Below are 11,120 nucleotides of genomic sequence, written 5' to 3'. Positions count from 1 at the left end.
GAAAGTGTATCATTTCTACTTGAGCGATTAAAGCGGTAACTGCACATGGACTGTGCACGCACGGAGGGGAGGGAGTCAGCCGGAAGCTTCTCCAGCGTGCTTTCTGCAGTATTCCAACATTGGTTGAGTCAGCCATGACACTAGGTGAGGGAGAAAGAGTCCATGGGAAGATAAGCGCTCCTCTGGGATGGAGCTCGCAGCCAGGCTGGCGTGAACCAATGTGCAATGGCAGCGCCCTGAGCGGGGCCGGGGAGGAGACCGGACGGCGCGCCAGGTCACGGAGCGGCGCCTCCAGGTGCCACCGCCATGGCCTCTGTGCCACTGTGAGAAGCTGGCCTTGACACAGTGCGTGGCAGCTGCCTTAGCCAAGTGACAGTTAAAAACCACCCAGTTCATGTTGTAGGGGAGGAGACGGAGAAAGGGAAGGTGGAAGTGCTCTGCACTTCTGAGAAGATAGCTTATCTCCTTGGCTGCGTCTCTTCCTAACACTGGGTAACCGTAGCTTTGGTTTTCTGCAGCTTAGAACTTGGTGCAATCTCCCGGGGGCTGGACACTGCCGAGCAGGCCGAGCAGGCCGCTGGAGGCCGAGCAGGCCGCTGGAGGCTAGTGATTTTCTGATAGGGAGATCTTCTGAAAGTTTGGTAATTTATGGTGTGTACAGATAAGGGATTTAGCAGATGTGGTGGTGTACTGCTTGTAATCGCAGGGCTTCAGAGGCTGAGAAAAGAGGATCCTGGCTTCAGGACAGCCTCAGCAACTTAGTGAGGCCCTCTGCAATATACTGAGACCCTGTTTCCAAATAAAGAAGGAAAAATTGGGCTGGAGCCGGGCGCGGTGGCGCACGCTTGTCATCCCTGCGCTTGGGAGGCGGAGACAGGATGATGGCGCAGGTATGAAGCCAGCCTCGCTGGCTTAAGAGACCTTGTTTCCAAATAAAAATATACAATAGGTTTGAGAGTATAGCCCGGAGGTAGAAGGGTTTCCAGGAACCCCAGTACCACCAAAAAAAAAATGGGCTAGGGGTATAGCTTGGAGGTAGAATGCTGGGTTTAATCCTCAGTACTTCAATAACTAACTAAATAAATTAATTAATTAAAGGTTTTTATTGCTCATTTGCCAAGCATTATCCTAAACAATTGCTATGCAATAAAAGTATAACACAAGCTACATAGGAATTTTTTTGGCATTGGGGATTGAATTGAACCATGTTCTACCTTTGATCTAGACCCCCAGACATTTTTAATTTTTGTGCTGAAACAATGTCTTCCTAAGATGTGAGACAACTTGCTAAGCGGCCGAGGATGGTCTCGAACCTGCAGTCCTCCTTTCTCAGCTTCCCAAATACCAGGATTACAGGCATGCGCCACCATGCTTGGCTATGAGTGTGTGTGTGTGTGTGTTACTGGGGACTGAAGCCAGGTGTGCCCTCCCTCTGATATTCCCGCAGCCCTTTTATCTTGAAACAAGGTCTTGCTAAGTTGCTAAGGGGTCTTGCTGAATTGCTGAGGCTGTAGTCTATCTCAGCTCCACGCTCACGCATCTGGATTACAGGCCACCATGTCCAAAGAAACCTGCGAAACCAACACGGAAACGACAGCAACCGTTGAAACGGGTTTGAATGCGTTCTTATTCAACCCATGTAGTCAAAGTACTGTTTCAACATGCGATCAACATCAACAGTCTTTGGTGTGTGTGTGTGTGTGTGTGTGTGTGTGTGTGTGTGTGTGTGTGTGGTACTGGGGACGGAACCCGGAGGCGTGCTACTTCCAAGCTACACCCCCAGCCCCATTTTCGATTTTTTGTTTTGAAACAGGGTCTCTCTAGATCACTGAAAGTCCCGTTAAATTGCTGAAGCTGCTCTTGAACCCACAATCCTCCTGCCTCAGCCTTCCGGATGCTGAGGACCGCAGGTGTGCCCCCGCCCGGCTCATTATTATTCATGAGCTGTTTAAAATTCTTCCTCCCCCAGTCCATGTCTGAAGCTCGGGTGCTTGGAGGAGCTCTCCGCTCGGGGCCAGCTGCGTGTCAAGTGCTGAGCAGCTGCAGGCACCCAGCGGTACTCCTTGGCTAGAGGACAAAAGAAAGGGCCCTTGGAGGGGGCAGGAGAGAGATCTCACGAAGTAGGAGCTCTTTACAAAGCCAGTGCAGGGTTCCAATCCTTAGAGAAACCCAATATATAAAACATTCATCTTGACACCGATGGCAAAGCAGGAAGTGATTATTCATATTACAAAAGAATTAACCACGGGAGCTTTTAAATAGCAAACTCCCTTAGTGCGCTGCGGAATATGACTCAATTGGCAAAGATGTGATTGACGCTTGGCCTTTGTTGGGCAGAGAATGATCTGCCATCGAGTGCAAGCGGAGCACCGAGCGCAAGGCAGGGCGCGGAGCTGAGGTGGCCTCGACGAGAAGGGTTTAGAGCTGCCGGGAGCCTCCGCAGCGTGCGGCCTCCGTGGGGCCCAGGAGGCCGGGGCGCGGGGAGAGCCGGGTGGTGGCGTGGAAACCATCGGGGCCAGCTTTGGCCAGAAGACAGACAGGGCTGGTTATCTGATTACTTGAGTTTCAAGATAGGGTTAGTTTTCCTCTCTCTCCTTCCTCCTTTCTCTTTCTTTCCTTTGCTGTTGGATGGGTGCTGGGAATTGAACCCAGCAGTGTTCTACCTTAAAGCTACACCCCTGGCCCCATTTTACTTTTTATTGGGAAACAGGGTCTGACTAAGTTACTGGGAGTCTTGCTAAGTTGTCGAGGCTGGCCTCAAACCTGCCATCCTCCTGTCTCAGCCTCCCAAATCCTGCAATTAGAGGCGTGCACCACCGTTCCTGGCTGGGTTAAATTTTCTTTAAGTTGGGATTTTAAAGAAACGTTAAACAAGGAAAGAACAGTTAGATACATATAAAATTACACAGAAGAGGTGAATATTATGCAGTTATCATCTATTTATGTTTTCTGTGGTACTGATTGAACCCAGAGGCAATCTACCTCCAAGCTACACTCCCAACCCTTTTTACTTTTTGGTACTGTGAGTTGAACCCAGTGGCATTCTATCTCCAAGCTACTTCTCCACGTTATTATTTTTTTTTATTTTGAAACGGGGTTTTGCTTGGTTGCCGAGGGCTAAGTCGCTGAGGCCTCCCTTGAACCTGCTTCTCACTAAGTCGCCGAGGGTCTTGCTAAGTTATCGCGGGCTGGCTTCAAACCTGTGATCCTCCTGTCGAGCCTCCTAAGAGATGAGATGACAGGCTTTATCTTTGAATCCCCCCATCCCCGGCCCCCAGCCTCACTCACAGCAGGCATCCATTAAGGTGTGGCCTTGGGGTCCTGGGAAGAGACTCTACTGTGTCCCATCGGGCCGTTTAGTTCCTGGTAACTACTTACTGGAAGCAGATTCTGCTGATCGTCTTCTAACTGCGGTGAAGTTCCCGTGAGAGAAAATGCACCTCGCTGCCGAGGAAGGAAGGAGCTGGGCTCAAGTCCACCTGCTAGTCAGGTCCGAGTTCCTGAAAGTACCAGGGTTGAAGGTCACCGGGGTTGAAGGTCACCAGGGAGAAGTGCCCTAACCCTTCTTACAGCTCCCTGCCCTCTCTCCTGGCCTGCAGACAGGCCGGCTGCCGCTTCCCCAGTGGGAAGGGTTGTGGGCTCTCCTCTCCAGGTGGCAACAGGATTGGCTTGGGGGCACTGACCTCAAGTCTCTTCGTTTCTTGTTTTAAAAAGAATATCTAGCTGGGGGCGGGGGCACAAGCCTGTCATCTTAGCATTTGGGAAGCCGAGACAGGAGGATTGCAGGTTTGCAACCAGCCCCAGCAATTTGGCGCAACTCTCAGCAACCAAGCAGCAAGACCCTGTTTCAGACTAAAAACTAGTAACGGCTGGGGTGTAGCTCAGAGGTAGAATGCCCCTGGGTTCAACTCCCAGTACCGGATACCCCCTCAAATACCTGGTGTTAAACATAATTGAATAAATATGTATGTATTCACAAGTCATTAACAATAGGGATACATTCTCGAAAATGCGCTGTTAGGCAATTTCTCGACTGCCTGGGTGTGGTAGAGTGTTCTTCCACAAACTGAGGTGGCTGCCCCACGGTAAAGTGAGAAAATCTTAGCAGAGCACCATCATACATGCGGTTCATTATTGAATGAAACGCCATTACATGGCACATGACTGTATATTACTGTGCTAGCTTGAGATTGAGGAAACCCCTTGAGAAGTTCCCAAACCTCCATTATTATTTGGTCTAGTGAGCTTTGGGAAGCAAGATTACGTATTGTATGGATATAAACAATTGGAGGAAGTCAAAGACATTTAAACATTTTTTCTTTTGTACTAGAGCTTAAATCTAGGGACATTCTACCTCCAAGCTGCATTTCTGACCCTGTTTTCTTTTTCTTTTTTAATTTTGAAACAGGGTCTTGCTGGGTTGCTGAGGACCTCGCTAAATCGCAGAGGCTGTCTTCAAGCCCACGGTCCTCCTGTCTCAGCTTCCCAAGTACTGGGATTACAGCTGTATGCTACCCATGCCCGGCACTTGTTTTCTTCAAGTTAAAGTAAAAATGATTAGATGTTCTAACTCTCTCCCAGTGTCTCAGCGGATACCTAAAGTGGGAGCACCCCACTTTGGAGAGTCCTGGCTCAGAAAACGAACTTAACTTCCCTGCCGAGCTTCACGTCCTGTAACCGGGCAGATGAGCATCCCACTCTCATTGGGAATAGTGTAGGAATCCGTGCCTGGCATATGCTCACTTGGTAACTGGCATCTGAGTTCCCATAGCAAAGCTTCACCAGGCCAATCTCTAGATGTTTGAAGAAAGCGGTGGTTTTTCCCCCTTTGAGCTAGAGTCTTGCTATGTTGCCCAGGCAGGCCTCTAGCTGATGGGCTCAAGCGATCCTTCCGCTTCAGCCGCCCAAGTAGCTGAGACCACAGGTGTGCGCCGCGGTGCCCGTCTGAAAGCTGTTTTTGAATTGACCTGGTTCCAGTTCTTTTGATGGCTCATTTTAACTGTTGGAGAGCAGAGCGTGTCAGAAGCAAACTTGAGTGCTTCTGCCTACATGCTCGTCAGGAACTGGGAGAAATGGGACCGGCTGCCTTGCCTTGGGCGCACTCTCGTGCACCGTGCCATTGAGAAGTGATGATGCTGGCTCGCGCCTCAGTTTTATCCTGGACAGACTAAGACAGTGTAGCCAGCCAGTGTGGGAATGAAGCAGCGATCTGGGGGATGGAAATTCCTCTTGGAGTTGCTTCCGGTCTGGCTAGTTTCGCTGACCCTGAAGGGACAGTGTGGCTGGACAGGATCTTCTGAATGGAAGGACTCTGGGAACTTATCCCTAATGGATAGGCAAAGCCCTAGTGATGGGGACCCACTCCCCGGCCAGCCTTGGTCCTAGAAAATCCACCTCTGTGTAGTGATTTTCCTCCTCATTTGTGCCTTTCATATCCTATTTAAGAAATCTTTGCCGAAGTCAAGGTCATTAAGATTTTCTCCTTTGCTTTTCTTAGATCTAGAAGAGGAGCGAGAAGGCTCAAGGAGAGGGAAATGTTAATTACCCAGGTTTGATCAGTGCACGCTGTGTGCACGTGTTGAAATACCACACCAGCTCATTACTATGCGTGATGATTGCACATTAGTAAAAAGTGTAGAAAGCAGAAAGGGGGGAGGTTTATAGTTTGAACTTTTACAGGCAGATCTGTAATCCATTTTGAGGTAGCTTTAGTATACTCTTTTTTTTTTCTATACTGAGGATTTAACCCAGAGGCTTTCTACTTCTGAGCTACACCCCCAGCCCCTTTTTATTTTTTATTTTTGAAACAGTCTCATTAAATTACAGAAGGCCTCATTAAGTAGCTTAGGCTGGCCTTGAACATGCAGTCCTCCTGTCTCATCCTCCTGGGTACTAGGATTACAAGCATTTATTTTGTTAATTTTGAAACGAGGTATCTCTAAGTTGCTAAGGGTCTTGCTAAACTGCAAGGCTGACCTGAAATCTGCCATCCTCCTGCCCCAGCCTCCCAACTACTGGGTTTACAAGTCTACACCACTGCACCAGGCTAGTATATGCCCTGCCCCTCCCCCTTCCCTTCCCTTCCTTCTCCTCCTCCCTTATATCCCCCCCTCTCTCATGTACTAGGGGCATTCTACCGCAGAGCTATATTCCCAGCCCTATTTTTATTCTTTATTTTAAAACAGGGTCTTGCTAAGTTGTGGAGGCTGTCCTTGACCCCGCAATCCTCCTGTCTCACCCTCCCAAGCACTGGCACTACAGGCATGTGCCACCATTGCCCAGCTATGTTCTATTTATAGAATTCATTGAACTTTCCTCTTCCATTATTTCTTTAGCGTTTCTAAGTTGCTAATTTACCACGTGGGGTTTCATCTAATGTTCGCTATCCTTGTATTCATTCATTCATCTATTCATAAAGAGCAGCAAATGAAGAGGGAGAGAGCCTTGACATTAATTAGTGCCGAGGTGGCCACGAGCAGGAGGCGGAAGCCGACGTGAACTGCACAGTCAACCTATGGAGAAGTGGACCCCTCTTCCCATCAGTTAGTGCCGCTGGCTTCCGTTGCCACTTTGTCACCGGAGATCCTCTGCTGACCGCGCGTTGGGATGACGCCTCATCACAGTGTCGCTGTCTAAGACCTCATCCGCCGCCATGGCAGTCGTGGCCCTGGCGTGGCAGTCTGAGACATTGGCCCCGCCGCCAGGATCTTTGCACCTGTCATGTCTCCATATATCGTCATTGAGTGATGGGTATTCTCTCCGTAGGGTGGGAGTTACGATCCCGAGGCCCGAGGAGGTTAGCATCACGCGGCACTGTGAGGGAGCGACCCAAGGGCCAGTGTGTCCATCGTCTGTGGTCACGGCGCTTGGGGGCAGGAGCTGGACTCCCGCTAGGGGGCATTGTGGGCCGCTGTCAGTCTGCGCAGGCGTCCCCTCCGAAGGCCCTGAGATCTGTGGGCCGCTCCGCCTATGTCTGACCACGACCAGCCCTTTGTGGTTTCTGTACTGTAGGCTTTGGGCTAACCCAAATCAGTTTGCTGTGTGACCCTGTTATTTTGAGCATTTGTAGAGGGGAACTCCCTTTAATAGGAGTCTACTGGTCTTCCGGGGCCGCCGGACCGCGAACTAACGCACCATCAGGTCCAACTTGCTCTTTTGCTTCTGTGCCTTGCAGTGGAGGCCATTGTGGAGTTTGACTACCAGGCCCAGCACGACGATGAGCTGACGATCAGCGTGGGTGAGGTCATCACCAACATCAGGAAGGAGGATGGAGGCTGGTGGGAGGGCCAGGTCAACGGCAGGAGAGGTTTGTTCCCTGACAACTTTGTAAGAGTGAGTACAAAGCCAAACCCTTTTCCTGTCTCCTATGGGGGCTGCGTGAAGCGAAGGCCGCGGGGGCGCTTGAGGTCGAATGTGGGGCTCTCAGGGGCCGAGTGGACGGCTCGACGCCCCGGGTTAAGGTATCGACAAGAGCACGTGCGGTTTTGTCCTTGATATCTGGGATATCCGCCTTGAAGTGGCGTTAAGCCCAGATTGACCTCTTCCCCAACCGTATACCGCTTCTTAGAAAATGCTGGGAACATCTCAAGCTTTTTAAATTCTTTATGCGCTCGTTTGTTTGCTTTGAGAGTTGGAAGCGTTTTTCCCCTTTTCAGTTTCATGCGCGATGAGGGCGGAGTTCAGTTTGGGCCACGTCTATGAAGCAGCAGCGAAGCTAATGGGGAAGCCGAATCATGCCACATGTCCCGCCTTTGCATTCATACTGCTTTTCTGATAGGAGCACGTTATTTGCTTTTGTCCACTTAGGTCCATAAAGCATTAAACCAAACCAATTTCTTTGTGCGTGCGTGTATGTGTGGTACTGGGAACTGGAACTCGGGGCAGTCTACCTCTGAGATGATATCTCTAGCCCTTTTTATTTTTAATTATTTTTTGGTACTGGGGATTGAATTTGGGGGGATTCCACCTCTGAGCTCTACCCCAGCCCTTTTTAAGTTTTTATTTTGAAACAGGTTGCCAAGAGTCTTGCTAAGTTGCCGAGGCTGGTCTCAAACCTGAAATCCTCCTGTCTCGGCCTCCCAAGCACCGGGATTACAGGCGTAATCCACTGGGATTACTCAGCCTTACTTTTTTTTTTTAATTTTGAAACAGCACTGAGATGTTGTTTTGAAACAGCATCTCACTAGGTTGCCAAGAGTCTTGAGAAATTGCCTCCCCAATGCTGGGATTACAGGCTTGCGTCACCATACCCAGCTAATAGAGCCTGTTTCTCTGATAAGGTTTGGAAAATCATTCCCTTTCTAGAAGTCATCTGGAGCTTAATTATAAAAATGTAGCTCATTCTTGTAAAATAAATTACACATCGCGCAGTTGTAAATAATACTTTGAATTGTTGGGTAAGAAATGGATCTCCCGGAGGATGTTCCTCATGGGAATACTAAGCAGGTCTAAAAGTCCTAGTACCATAAACTTCCTTTCCTGTACCAGAGAACAGCTTGTCCCTGGTAGGAAGAGCTGCTTGTGGAAATTCTCAGGTCCTCTGTCGTATTCTGTTGTTGTTTTACAGGGAATTGAACCTCTGAGTTACACCCCCAGTACTTTTTTTTTTATTATTTTGCACTATTTTTATTTTGAGACAGGGTCTCCCTAAACTGCTGAGACTGGCCTCGAACCTGCGATCCTCCTGTTTCAGCCTTCTCCCTACTGGGATTACAGAGCCACTCCCTCATTTCAAGCCACGAATCCGTAGAATCTGACAACTGAGGTGCAAATCTTGATAAAGCCGGTGGAGTGTGCTCCGGGCTCCAGGCTGCTATGCTACCAGGGACGGTGGGAGGCGGAAGGGAGCCAGGCGGAGAGAACTGGGGGAGAAGGATGTCCCACAGAGAAGCCTGGAGGCCACTCTCGGCCTCACTTGAGGGGTGCTGCCCCTCTGGGGAGCAAAATACTTGCTCCCTGGGAAATGGGGGTGACGTGGTCCTTACCCACAGGAGGTCTTGGGCCAGTCCGGGGCAGGCCCTCAGCAGGATGCTCCGGCCGCTCATGGACTTTGGCTCAAGGGGAGCCTTAGCTCTATGTGCAGCAACACCTTTCTGCATGTATCGAGACTTCCTTCTCGCTTCACTGATGAGCACACACACTGCGTGACGGGGTTCTCCATTCTCCCGTGGGTGGCTGTTTGGGTCCCTTCGGTTTGGGCATTGCCTGAATCCAGATGTGGACGTGCCTGTGGGTTTGTGTGCACACAGCGCTTGTTCCTCAGGTACGTATACATCATAGGAGCGGACTTGCCACCTCCCTTTCAACCAGCGAGTTTTCCTGTGTGTCCGGCTGCGGCCTCCGTGGGGTGGTGGTGTCACACCTGTGCTCCAAGCCTCCCGTGTGCAACGGGCACCGACCAAGCTAGTCCCCCTGCAGTTGTGTGTCACGGTGGAGCCGCCCCGTGGATGTGACTGGCCAGGACCTGGAGCCCAGAGCTCAGCCTCCCAGAGACGATCGCATCGTCACCCCAGGAGCTCTCAACACGAACTCGTACGTTATTAAAACCATGCCAATGGAGAGCATGCAGCTATATCTTGTTGGGTGAATTTTATGAGGGAACTCGGAGAATAATGAGACTAACTCAGTGAGTATATGAGGAACTGATTAAAGTCAGTGCAAAAAGAAATGTTGAAATAAGACCGTGAAGCGACATTAATAACCGCTTCGTATCTTAGAGGACAATAAAATACTAACTTGGGGTTGTCATCTGTACCGGAAAAGAAAAAAAAAAGCAGCATACCTTATTGTTTTTCTCTGTGTTTTCCTCCGACTTTTATATGGTTGTAAAATGTCCTAATAAAGTTAGTTAAATTGTTACATCTTCGGAGAGGCGGGTGGCTCTCCGGGATGTCTGTTAGGAAGCGCGCTGGGCTTGGTCACGCGGGCTGGAATCCTACTAATTGGAAGGCCAAGGATAGAGGATGGTAGGTTTGAGGTCAGTGTGTCAGAACTAAGCAAGACCTGCTTGCAAAACAAAAGAAAAAAGAAAAAGAAAAAAGAGCAGGGGATAGAGCTCAGAGGTTCAATTCCCAGTACCCCCCCCCCACAGAAAATGCATTAGCACGATATTAAAATGATCTGGGCACATTGTAATCACTGGACTTTGGAGGCTGAGTCAGGAGGATCACAGGTTCAAGGCCAGCCTCAGCAATTTAGCTAAAGCCTTTGCAACTTAGTGAAAGCCTGTTTCAGAGTAGGGCTGAGTGTGTAGCTCACAAGTGAAATACCACTACTGGGTTCAGTTTTCAGTAATATACATACACAAATGTCACGCAATCATCTTTTTTTGCCTGATATCAAAGTTTATGATCTTTTTTCTGAATTGGCCATTATAGATCATAATATAGGGTACAATATAAGGAAAACCCGAGATGTATCTTCAAAGTCCTTTAGGAAACAAATGTGGCTATCCTTCTGGGACCATGAACTGACACACAAAACGGAAATCCAGCCACCTATTATAGGAAGATGTGGTCTTCTTTTCTTCTTTTGGCGATTTAATTACCAATGTTTTACTTTTAACACCTGACTCTTAGATCCAGACAACTGTGTGGTCTATTCAGGCAAAGGATTGATCAACAGCCTTTACATGGGTTTTCTTTACAGACATTCACAGATAAACCTTTTTTGGTACCAGGAATTGAACCCACAGGCATTCTTTTTTTTTTTTTTTTTTTTTTTTGCGGTACTGGGGATGGAACCCAGGGGCATTCTACCTCCAAGCTACACCCCCAGCCCTAATTTTTATTCTTTATTTTGAAACAGGGTCTCACTGAGTTGCAAAGGGCCTCAATAAGTAGCTGGGGCTGTCCTTGAACCGTGATCCTCTGGTCTCAGCCTCCCAAATGCTGGGATTACAAATGTGTACCACCACGCCCTGCAACTGAGAGGCATTCTACCCTGAGATATACCCCCAACTCTTCTCATTTTTTAAAAAATTGAAACAGGGTCTCACTCAGTTGCTGTGGCTGTCTTCAAACCTATGCTCCCTCTGTCTCTGCTTCACAAGTACTGAAATTATAGGCATGCACCCTAGGTAACAGGTCAGCTACAGTACTGGGGTTGGAAGCCAGGGCCAT

This window comes from Muscardinus avellanarius (genome assembly GCF_963383645.1).
Source record: "Muscardinus avellanarius genome assembly, chromosome: X".
In the NCBI taxonomy this organism is placed as follows: domain Eukaryota; kingdom Metazoa; phylum Chordata; class Mammalia; order Rodentia; family Gliridae; genus Muscardinus; species Muscardinus avellanarius.
This window is presented reverse-complemented; position numbering follows the sequence as displayed.